The sequence below is a fragment of the Emydura macquarii genome, unplaced genomic scaffold, assembly GCF_026122565.2.
Source record: "Emydura macquarii macquarii isolate MOO-44397 ecotype Brisbane River unplaced genomic scaffold, CSIRO-AGI_Emac_v2 contig_312, whole genome shotgun sequence".
NCBI classification, from domain to species: Eukaryota; Metazoa; Chordata; order Testudines; family Chelidae; genus Emydura; species Emydura macquarii.
The window spans coordinates 12,683,891-12,697,021 of NW_027130449.1; positions in this window are offsets into that span (position 1 = coordinate 12,683,891).

Sequence of the window (13,131 nt, forward strand, 5' to 3'; positions counted from 1 at the left end):
AGGGAAAGACAAAATAACAAATGCACATAGTATTCTTGCTCCTTCCTTTGTACTGGCACCTTCTGGCAAGCCCAATAGGAGAATATTTCTAAGCCTGGATGTAGTACCCAAAACACGTCTATCTGGGGAGCTCTAAGATCAGAAGACATACCCTTGGCAGTGTGTGTCTGAAGCAGAAACCAGTGCCTATAGCTGGGCATTCTGAAAATGACTTTTATGAAATCTTTGGCTTGATATGCTATCAATTTTTCCAGATGCCTTTTCAATATCTGTCTACAGAACTGTATGAAATTACAGTAAGTACTACAGCTCGGCAGATGATGATATGGTTGCTAGAGACAAAAATCTTTGGTCGTGATGGAATGAGCAGTTATAGATACTGCACTTACCTGGCTTGACCTCAAATACAGCAGCATTTAAATCTTTTAAAATATTTTGATGGAAGCCCCAGGTGAACAGCAAGTCAGTTTCCTCCAAAAATTTATGAACAAAACTTCTTAACTTTAAGCTGGTTTGTATTCTCACTAAAATATAATATCAGTACAATGGAGCAAGTTTGCTTTTAACCTTACACCACTCAGAAGGGCCCAAGGAAAGAAATTCCATTTGCTCAGTTTGTATCATGCAACCCTAATTTGCATTTTTTTCAGGAAAGTTACTATGTTGTTAGATTAGTTAGTTAGTGCCTAGGCAGCTTGATGAAAATGTAAGAATAAGGCCAAAAATGTCTGAAGCATTTTCCCATTGGAAAATGAGGTTTTGTCTCAGACAAAATTTCTGTGGGAAAAGAATAATTTTGGTGGAATTTCTTCTTGTTGAGAAAATCTAAATAAAATGTTTTGTTTGGGGTCAGGTCATTCTTAATCTCTGCATCCTTCTAAGTAGTCACAGTGCCTTATGGGAGTTGTAGTTCCAGGTCCCTCATGCCCTCATTCTTGGCTATAGGCCCCACTCCCCAGCTAGACTACGCTTCCCATGATGCACCATGGTCTCTCCTAGTGTCTGAGCCACCTGGTACTTTATGGGGTGACAACAAATGTTGATCAGCTATAATACAACTATTAATAATTAATAATACATTTATTTGTTTGCAGCAATATCCGCCACGTGTTAGGGGATTTCCAGACACACAAAAAGGTATGTCAGTGTCCAGTGGAGCTCAAAGTCTAAGGATAGACAGACAGACAGACAGACAGAGTGAAGGGAACAACAAAAGGGATTTTCAATACAAATCTGGAGTGATATTGTACTGATTTAGAATTCCAAGGGAAAAGCAAGTGTACAATCTCACACTAGTGTCCTATCTTACCATGCAAACAGGGACCCGTAGGAGAGTTAAGCTAAAATAGCAGACAACAGTGTGCAGCCCAAATTGGTCTCCATACCCTGGCAAGGGCCCTATAGGTAACAGACAAAAAATTCGAACAACTGCTCAATAGTGGTACCTGTTTTCATGGAAAGATATTTTTCAACTGTTTTTTTTTCCTCTAAAATAGGATCTATTCCCATTGACTTTAACTGGCTCTGGATGAGCAACCAAGGTTCCAACCATCACAAGTAGGTATATACTTATACCAAGCTCTTTTACAGCATTTTCATCCATAGTTCTCAAAGTGCTTCACAAAGGAGGACAGTAGCATTATACAGATGGGGAAACTGAGGCACAGAAAGGGAAAGTGACTCGCCTAAGATCACCCAGCAGGTCAGTTGCAGAGCTGGATGTAGAAAACAGGTCTCCTAGTTTCACTTACACGGTGGGACCCAGGATTCTATATATCTCAGCTATTCATTATTACATAGGAATAAATTCATGAAATAAAGGCCTTGACCATACATTGTAAGAAAGCTGGGGTGAAATCCTGGCCCTATTGGTAGATTTTCCATGGCCTCCAACAGGGCCAGGATTCCTCCCCTAGCAGTGATTTTCAACTGCTTAGATCACCTTGCCCGTGTGCTGAGCCTGTTTCCGCCATTTGTCCAGAGAGGAGGCTGTGAGTTTTCCAGCCGACCATGATAACATGCTGTATCTTGTTGCAATGTGGAGTAAGGAGATGATGTTTGAAAGATTTTCTTTGCCTCTGCAGGAGGTAGTGCCCCCCTCCATGGCAGGTGAGTTATTATCGGTTATAACCCTCTCCTTCAAGGCTGTGGAAATTATGCCTCAGAAACGTTGGTCCACAAGTCAGTTATAAACTAGCGAGAGGAGAACATTTTCAGTCAAATGTCCATCATACCCAGTTGAGAAGGTTTTGTAAAAAAAAAAACCCCAAAATAAAAAATCCTTAAATTTTGGGTCTAGATTATTATTATTTGTTTTGTGGCAGTAAGTAGATACCACAACCTTGATCAGGTCCCCATTGTGCCAGGTGCTGCACAGACATTTAGTAAGAGAGCCACTGCCGCAAAGAGTTTATTACTTAAATGGACAAGACGGGAGAAAAGAAACATTATTATCCCCGTTTTTACAGACAGACAACTGAGGCACGGAGAAATTTAAGTGACTTGCCCAAGTTCACAGAGGGTATATTGGTGGAACTGAACTCAGATCTTCGGAGTCCAATCCAGTGCTGTAACCAGAAGCCTGCCTTCCTCTTGCAAAATGATGTTCACTTCCCCTTTAAAAATCCACGTTTACAATTCTAACCAGATGCGCTTTTTCAGTGTATAATCATAGGTCATTAAGTGGCTGAGCTGCAGGATCAATAAGATTCTCCCTCTCACTCTCGCTTTCTCTAGAGGCAATTTCATTTTTTGTCGTTTTAAAGGATTTTTATACATAATTAATTAAGTTACATCACAATTTCCTCCTCCTAATTATAGGGGAACCTTTTCACAGGCCACTTTGAAGTGAACCTCGGTGGGCCTGAGAAACTTCTCATCATCAGCCAATGCTCTGTGGCACCTGTTCGTATCGTTCATTCAGCCAACATAAAACTCTGACAGTGGAAGAGGGAAATGCATTTTGGTTCTCTGAGCTATTACAGAAGCAAAGTCTGCCTGTGCTAGCACCGGAAGGGAGCAGGCTCACAACTCAGCAATGGGAAGAATAAGATCACGACGGCTTTGATTGCTCATTTTAATCCAGACTGTGCTAGATGGGCACATGCTCACGGGGGGGGTGGGGGGTGGGGTGGGACGACAGCCAGTGGCTAATGTTGTTTGTTATGGAAACAATAAGTTCTGATTGCTGTGGGCCAATCACACATGGTGCAATGCTCAGGGGTCGCTGTGTGTTAGACGTACCTCGCTCACATATGGAGCATAATATTCCAGAGCAGCTCGCGCACAGAGCTCCACTCTGCGTGCTGTGTACATAGCTGCACTGCCCCTGCATCAGATCTGATTGCTCATCAGTCTATCAGCTTGTTTGTGTTACAGGCACCAGTGCCCCATTGGCTGGGATGTGTGTCCGACCTACTGATCTTTAATCAACCTGCACAAGTATTGCAAGGCTGGAGGACAATGGTTAGACAGCTGGTGTGATGTGACTACTGTTTATTCCTATTGCTCAGTATCATGTCATTGTTTTCTTGAGCTGTGCCCCGTCTGTCTGTTTTCTCCCTCTTTTGTCTTATACATAAACTCTAAGCTCTTTGGGGGTATGGACTATCTTTTAATTATGTGTTTGTACACCACCTAGCACAACAGAGCCTTGATCCATGATTAGGGTCCCTAATAGTTAATGCAAGACAAATAATCAACAACAAAGGAGGGACCTACTTGCAAGAAAAGATTAAAAAGCCAAAATATGGGTAAGCAACAACTAAGGTGATGATGAGGGACACTATAACAACCTCTAGTAGTTGAATGGTGTTTATCCTAAGGAGGGATTAGAATTAATGGGAGATAGGATGTCTTTATCTGTCCCTGAAGAAGGTCTGGACACAGTTTGTTGACAGAGACTAGGAGTTTCCCCAGTCAATATTAACCATATAACTGCAGCTCTGAAGCATGTTGACTGCAGAGCTCCTGAGGTCAGGGGTAGGGGGTTCAGAGTATACAGCATATCAGCAGATCCATCATACAAAATACATGAGCCCATTTAAGGGAGGGGTAAAGGCTGCAAGATTTTACCTGCGAGTCATATCTTTAAACACCTCTGTGCCTCGCCCCTGTGTGTGTTTCAATGATAGTCTAACCACTACACACAAGCGCAGCCCCAAAATAACAGCAACCAAGCATGCTCCACCAAACAACGCCATAAGCCTGGAGCAGCAGGCGCGCCAATGCGCTCACTGCTGTTGCTGCAGTTGGTCTTGAGGTGTCTCCCAAACACAAATAGCTTGGAAGCCACCGAGAGCATGAGAGAGAGAGAAGAAAAAGTTGCTCTTCGGAGCCATCTCGGTAAAGCTGGGATTGAAACACATTTCTAGGCCATAGGTTTCTGTTTGGTGGTTATTTTAGAAGGCAGAATTCCTGGGCCCAAATGGGGGTATTAAAGGCAGGTATTATCTTTACAGGTATAATCCCTGCTTTTCAAATGGAATGAGAATCTCCTAGAGAAATGAGTATCATTTTATCTCATGCTTGCAAAACAGAGAAAGCCGCTGTGACTGTGTGTGAGATTTTGTGTGTGTGTGTGGGGTGGGGTGGGGGGGGCAGATTTTGTGTGTGTGAGAGCGAGAGAGAATAAGCACAAGTCAGGCTGAGGTTTATTTGTGTCGACGAAGAAGAAAGTTGTCCCACTGTTTGCTCCCTGATGCTACACTGCCCGTGCAAGACCCCACTTCTGCTCCCTGCTTAACTCTTCCGCCCTGGGCTGGGCTCCCCCTTTCATGCATGCATCGAAGGTTTTCATACCATCTTGACTATCTTTTCATTATCCACTTGTACGGCACCCATAACAATTGGGCCAGCTGATCACTGACTGCCCATAGTAAGCAACACCACCACCACATCCATACAGCACTAATTGCTACGGCATCTCCAAGCACTATTTGAGGTCATTGTGGTTTCAGGAGTGAACTGCAGCACAAGAGCTCAGTTGCCGTAGTGGGAAATGAGCCTGTCGGAGCTTGGGAGGTTGATCAATGCTCTTTGGCCATTAAGAGGTCATGTTGTTCTCCTTATGTAGGCCTGGGGAGCTTGTATTTAACAGTTACATTATATTTATTTGAACATTACACAGCTCTAACCCAACAGGAAACAGTCTGCTGCTGACTGCAGCCTGAAATCCAGGGCACCAATTTCCAAAGGAGCAGATTATCTTTATCGTTATTTGTTTATATTACCAGAGCACCCAGGATCCCCAGTCCCGGAGCAGGATCCCAATGTCCTGACCTTTGGTCTCTGCACCCTCCCGCTCAACATCTTTACCCAACCATGACATCTACTCTGGGCAGGGGTCAGCTTTGTGGTGAGTCTTGTAACATCTGGGAAAAGAAGGGGGGAAAAAAAGAACCAAGAAAATCATGTCAATGAGTCTCAGGGGAAAGAAGCAGAGCTCCATGTCCAGAGGCCACTGGAGTGATGGAAGTTTAGAATGAGATTATGGTGCCCCAGAGAATTGCCTGGCTGGAATTAATATGCAAGGATTGAGTATTCAGCTAACATCTCTTTTGTCTGGAGATGTAACGCAGACTCACTATTCTTCAGGGGTGCAATTGGGGTGTCCATGTCAAGTGCTTTTCCAAAGTGTTGGTCAGAGCCAGGATTTTTCCCCGTTACTAGCGAGATATCTACATCCAGATTTTACTTTCTAAATCCTGAACCATGAAGCAAAACGCTGAGTAAAAGCCACTTCAGCGGACTGGGACAGAGGGATGAAATCCTCATGCTCAGCTCGCAGTAGCCATGACAGCAGAACTCCGCCCACTGCTAGAGGTATCGGGGTGTATGTGACAGGCATAGTTCCCTCTGTATTTGAGCTTCGACTTGCACTGTGTGTAGACTCACGAGCAGATGGCTGAATGGAGCACAGAGTCCTTTGCTCATGCAGCTCGAATCACCTGGCCACCAGAAGTGCTCCATTTCTGCTAGTCCTGTTGCATCTTTGACGCGAGTGGTCTGTTTGCGCGGATGTGTCAAGGCGAGGTGAAGACCAGAATGATACCGTAAAAGGCAAGAAGAGGATGCACCGAATGGATGGTTCCTACTATGGCCGGATACTGCCAGAGGAAGACAGAAACCCTTAGTAATCCTTCATATACTGCCAGGTTCTGGATAGATATCTGTAGCCACACAACAGGCATGGCACAGCTGCAGCAACGTAACCTTCCCATGCTCACGCCAGCCCTTTCCTTTTGGGGACGGACCCTCAGCCAGAAACCTAGTTTTGCCCTATATTTCAAAGTCATTAGTAGGAGTTCCTTCCTTTGCAGGCCATGTTTGGCTGAAGCTTTCCCCACATGTCTCCCACCTCTCTGGAAACGGTGAGAACAAGGAAGTCTCCAGTTCCTCTGGAGATGCTAAGAATTTGTTCCTACACCCGGCGTAATCAGAATGTGATGGACGCTAAAAAGACCAAAACAAGCCCACTTCTCGTTATCTCCCCCGTCTGCACAAACCCTCACCTTTAATATTTAATGAAGCCCAGATGCTTAATAATGGATGGGAAGCATGTTTACACAGTTTTCTAGCATTGTTGATACAAAACAGCACCTGCAGGACCTGTTCTTCGCTCTTTCTTACATATCTCCACCAATCGCTGGTTTGCTGAACAGTCTCCCTCAGCTGTTGTGTCTATTCCGGGATATGCTCTGTACATAAGGAACAAGCCTCCTTCAGTTCTGTGCCCGGGAGAGCTGCTCCACCGTTGGCGTTGGCAGAGGGAATCCAGAGCCCCTAATTCGTGCATGTGCCCAGGAGGTTTGCAGAGCTTGAAGAGCGCAAACAAAGCTACTCCCACGGCTTCCCTTTACAACCATTATAAAGAAAATGAAGCAACTGCTTCATCCTCCAAGGTGCTAATAGCCTGAGTGTCTACAACCTGAGAGCTTTAAGAGCCCCAGATCCCTGTGGATCGGGCATGAGAATAGGAACCATAGGAAGTGGGATTTCAAGATCTTCCTTCTGAGGCTGTAGGTGCCGCCACATATCTGCATATTGTCAGAGGTACAGGCAAAATTGTACCTGTCTCACTTCACTGACCATCTTCTGTGCCTCTGTTCCATTTTCTTGCTGACTTGACTGGAGTTTGAGACATTTTATTCACAGGCAATTTTGCCATCATGTTGGACCAAAGACTTTGAGCAGCAGAAAGGCAGATCTGAATCAGCAATGCAGCAAAAAGTCTGTGTGTGTGTTTGAAAAAGGAACAGAGAGATAGTCGTGTACACATAAACTTAGCTTCTATAATTAGACATTATGAGCCTGAACCCGACACTGCAGGTACCAAACTGCTGAATCGAGGAACAAATTCTTTGGCAAACAGCCTCCTTGTTAAATAAAGTTATTTCACATCATTACCAGCTTCCACCTACAGAGTAACATCTTAGAATCTCTAATGTTTGTTGTCTCATGCCCCAGTTTTTTGTAAGGATAATAATGTAGAACATGAGGGCAAAGGCAGGATGGCTAATGGGACTGAGTGTACACAGATGAAAATGACCACATGTGAGGTAGAAGCAAAATTCAAAGAGCTTAATGTGTTTCAAGTCCGGGGAATACTGAAAGAATAGGCACATGAAACTGCAGGTCCACTATGAAGGATTTGTAATATATCTATCAAATTGGGGGTGCTACTGTATTCCTGGAGAATAGCAAATTTAGTACCTGTATTTAAGAAAGAAGAGAGAAAAAGTGATCCAAACAACTACAGATCCGTTAATCTGACCTGAATAGCATAGGCTTTAGAATAAATTTTGAAGGAAAGACTAATAATAGACACGGAGGTAAATGGGATAAAATGCACTATGGGTTTAACCAAAGGTAAATAGTACCAGACTAATCTGATATCTTTATTCGATACAATAGCTGATTTCTTAGACAAGGAAAATGCAGTCAATCTAATCTATGTGGATTGAGTAAAGCATTTGATATGGTACCACATGGGAAATTATTAGTTAAACTGGAGAAGTTGGGATTAGTGCAGGAATTGTAAAGTGTGTAAGGCTCTGGCTAAAGGGAAGATTGACAATGGGTTGTGCTGAACGGAGAACTACAGGGCTGCAGGGAGGTTACTAGTGGAGTTCTTCAAGGATTGGTTATGGGACTGATCTTATTTAATATTTTCATTAATGACACTGGCACAAAAATAGGAGTGTGCTAATGAAATCTGTTGATGACACAAAGTTGGGAGGCATCATCAATACGAAGGAGGATAGGATATATTATACAAGATGAATTGGATGACTGAGGGTTGGAGTTATACAAATGGGGTGAAATTTAATAAGATAACAGGCAAGGTTATGCACTTAGGGACTATTAACAAGAATTTCTACTCTAAGCTGGGGGCTCATCATGTTGGAAACGACAGAAGAGGAGAAAGACCTACTCATGTTGGTCAGTCACAGGAAGACTATGAGCCACCAATATGATGCGGCTGTGAAAAAGGCAAATGTGATCCTCGGATGTATCAGGCAAGGTATTTCCAGTCATGATATTATCCAGTATTAACGACATTGTACGAAGCACTGGAAAGACCTTATTTGTGATACTGTGTATAATTCACATGGAACAGGTAGGAGAAGGTCTACTAAGATGATCAGAGAAATGGAGATCCTGGTTTATGAAGGAGACTAAAGAACTTTGCTTGTTTAGCCTAACAAAATGAAGCCTGAGAGGGGATCTGATTGCTCTCTATAAATATATCAGGAGGGTAAACCCCACAGAGGGAGAAGAACTATTTAAACTCAAGGCCCATGTTGGCACAAGAACAAATGAGCATTAACTGGCCATGAATAAATTTAGCCTGGAAACTTGAAGGTTTCTGATTATCTGAGCTTCTGAAACAGCCTCCCAAATAGGAGTAGCAGGGACCAGTATTCGAATGAGTTTTAAGATGGAGCTTGATACATTTATGACTGGAATTATATGGCAGGGTTCCTGGGGCGGCAGGGACTTGCCGTGATGATCCAGAGGCCCCTTCCTGTCTTACGTTCCTTTGACTTCCCTCTCCCTGACTGTGCACTCCTCACTCAGGCAAGACACTCACTGACTGAGTGAAGAGGGCGGTGGTGTGTCCTGACCGTTCGTCTCACTGTCTCCCTCCTTTGTTCACTTGGGGCCTCTGTCAATGACATTAATTCCGCTGACTTTAGTGGGTTGGGCTCAGCCACCATCTCTCTCAGTCTGGGTCTTGGCTTCACTTATGGGGCATTGGCGAGGTGGCACCAATGACTGGAAATGGCATGATACATCAACAACAGCTCTGAGGTTTCTGATCAATACCACAGCACAGGCTGGCCTGTTACCGCCTCCCACCCCACGTGTGGTCAGCCATGATTTCATCCTCTGTGTCTCACTCTTCCCCAATTCTTTTCCACTCAAGTGGTTTTCAAATTGAAGAATGATACTGTCAATAAGCCTGGATTAAAAAAAACCCAATAGCCCCACCAGGTAGGTGCTCTGAGCCCCAAGGACACTGTTCAGTTCTGCCAAGGTCACGTGTGTGAGGATATGCATCCTTATTCTCCATCATGCCTTTAGTCTTCATGAGCTGCTGAGGGGAACTCAGCGATTTTCTTGCCATGTGTTCTTGAAGGACGAGAGAATGCCGAGCGATTCAGTAGGAGATTGCTTTGTAAGACAAGGGCTGAGCTGATAATGTCAGCCAAAGTCATGCCACCAGGGACCTTTTGCAATTTTAAGATCCAATCAATTTTAAAATATTACTGCCTAGGATGGGGTCTAAGTGTGAGTATAGAAAACAATTGATAGATAGGCCAGTATAGTGGTTAAACAACAGTTTTATACAGACTAGCTTGATATTAGTGTTTGTGTATAGACAAGGCTTATGTTAGAGTTTTATATGGACTGGTTGATGTCCTAGTTTTAGACCAGCTGTTCTGGCATCCATGGTTTGTATGGGCTGCTCTGGTGGTCACTATTTTATACTGACTGCTCTGGTTGTGATTGATGTGTATAGACCAGCTGATGTCGGTGTAAACAAATGTCAATCGTGAGCTGAAAACATCACATGATGATCAGTGAATTACCTCATTCACAAGGCTCCTGGGCAGCATCAGTGAATGACGCCTCTCTCGGTCTCTCTGCCCATGTCCACTGAAGCGTGACACACAGGGCCAAGACTGCAGAGCATGTCTCTTATTCTGGGCCCAGCACAGGGACTGTGTAAAAATACTAGTAACTAAAAATGCACAGTTAGTTAATCTAGACGGGCAGGGTGGCCTTTGTTTAATATTTCTGGTTTCGTGTTAGAGAGAGGACCCTCACGTGCTCCATCATTTAACAATAGATGTGCAAATACTTAAATACATTCAGTTAAGTGACCAACAGATGGGCAAATCCAAAAATAGTCTCTGATCTGGGTTCAGTGAAATCTATTTTAGGTACTCCGAAACCTCTGAAATCTTAAAATACTAAAATTAAAACGTCCGGTTTATCTGATTTTCCCAATCTCTTTTTGATCACCCTCCATTATGTAAGACACAAGCTGGCACATAAAGACATGATTCAAGAATAACCAAATTTTAGGGACCCCTATGATTTATGGGATGTCTTTGCATCACCTACAGGGAAGGTCCCTTATGCTGTCCATCCTGTGCAACGGCCTCATAAAATGTGGCAGTGACTTTTTGTCCTATTTACATTCTGCTATTAACCTGAAGGGCTTAGATGATGCATCATTATTTTCCCTAGCTCGGTAGTCACTGTAAAACTCAGTGGGGAGGCAGGAGTGATGATTGTATTATATATTTTATCATAAAAGCAAAGAGCAACAACGACCACAAAAAAACCCTAATAAAATGTGTTCTTCTGGCTGGAGGTGAGTGTGACTTAAACACGGTGCAACACAAAGCAATTTATAGAGCGCGTGCACATTATCATGCAAACATCCCAACGTGCCCCATGGAAAAGTCAATAACATCAATAAAATCAACCGCAGAAAAAGCAGCACAGCTTGGCAGCCAGCTACATTCTGAAGGAAACATTTAAGCTGCCTCTTAAACAGGCTTAGCGACGGAGCATCCAGTAGGGGCAATGCTGACTGCCGGGAGGAGCATAATGCAATGAAAATAAATATATCAATAAAATAATAATAATAAAAGAGTAGATCAGCCACCCACTGCTACCAGACTCAACATGAAGCTTCACACTGCACCACCTTAGCAACTCAGAGCCTTACGGAGAGCTAATACGTCAGGAGCGTTCAGAGGCCCCAGTCAGGACTGTCCATGCACAGGCAGGAAGACATGGTCTCTCCCCTGGGTAACTGACAAGTCTATCCAAAATCCACTGGTGTCAATGGGAGGCTTTGGGTCAAACACCCATGCCTATGAATCTTAAACTCCTATGGAGCTGAATAGCGAATGATAACATCTCTAGAGGAGTTTCTTAATAACCACATAGCATTCTATGGGCAGGAGACAGCATTGCCCGAAGGCCACGGCCCTGGACTGGGAGTCATGAGACCTGGGGTCTATTTCTGGTTTTCCACTGACCTTCTGTGTGTCCTTCACTTCTCTGTGCTTCAGTTTCCCCTCCCGTGCTTCATCTGTCTTGTCTATGTCGACTGCAAATTCTTTGAAGCAGGGACTGTCTTTCACGTTGTGTATACAGCACCTAGCACAGTGGAGACTTGATGCTGGCTGGAGCCTCTGGGTACTAGAGTAATGCAAATGATAAATAACAATTATTATCATCTACTATATTCTATAGGATGTTTCAAAAATATGTAGAAAGGGTCTCATTAGCTATTAAACTCTATAGCTTTCTAGGATAATTTTTAGGGAATCCAATTGGTTTCATCCTTATTCCCTAATTTATTATATAGGATTTTTTTTTTAAAGTTCCCTTCCTCCCTCTTTCCCACACACCTAATGTTTATTGCAGGCTCTGTGGCACAAGGACTCTCTCATCACTCACTACTACCCTCATTCAAAGGAAATTAATGAGACTTCTTCCCCTGACGTCAATAGGCACTGGCACAGACCTTAGATAAATGGCCATTCACATCTGTGTACTAATGTTAAATAATAATAATAATGAAGAGGAGTCTGGGGTAAAATTTTCAACAGTGTCTAAGTAATTTAGGAGCCTACGTCCTATTGCCAAAAGCAGCTTAGCTACCAAGATCCCAAGAATTACTAAAAGTATCATTGAAAGTCAATGGATCTCTGGCTCATAAGTCACTTTTGAAAATGGGGACTTCGGAGCATATGTCACGTAGGGGCTTTTGAAAATATTACCCCTTGTCTCTCAGGGTCTGTTCCAATATTCACTGAAATAATTTCCCACTGACTGCAATGAGTACTCGATTCAACCTTAACAGATTTCCCTCTGCTCTTTGGAACTAAAAGGAAGACCTGAATCAAAGAGTCTCAAGGATGTGGTTGAGATGGGGAAGGGATAGGTTGTGTAAGAGACTCAGACAAATCGGATGAGACCAGCCCAAAACCCAGTGCGAGTTGCTTTGGGAAGGAGTTGTTGTTAAGGTTCAGAAAGCACTCAAACAGAGCTATGCCCAGTTCTGGAGCAAACCTTGGGCTGAATCGTGGCTTCGCACTGAAGTTTGCAAAATTCATGGTCTCCACATGAAACTCAGCGGTTGCAACGGAGCTTCAATTTTTGATGATTAAAACCTTCAAATTCAAAGCAAAATGGTGCGTGAGTGCAAGCCAGCAGGAATCTAAATCTAAGAAAGTATGTGGGTGGTCTGTCTGTGACACGTAGACACAATGGGCCAAATTCAGCTCTCGTGTTGCAACTATTAGTAAAACAGATGCTTAGCTGGGGTAAATCACTATAGTTTCATTGCTGGGCCAGGTTCTTAGCTGTTGTAATTCAGCATAACTCCATTGACCACTGAGTTACACCAGCAGAAGATCTGGCTTACTGACTTCATTTGGGTTACTCCAGGGATGAATATGTCCTACATTGTCCTACTCCCCCCATCTGCCCAGGCCTAGTCGTACTAAATTATGTTTCCTCTATTATATAGCCATTCATCCATGTCTGAAATTCAGATTCATCTTCCTCTATGAAGAATTAACTTGTTTGAGCTGATTT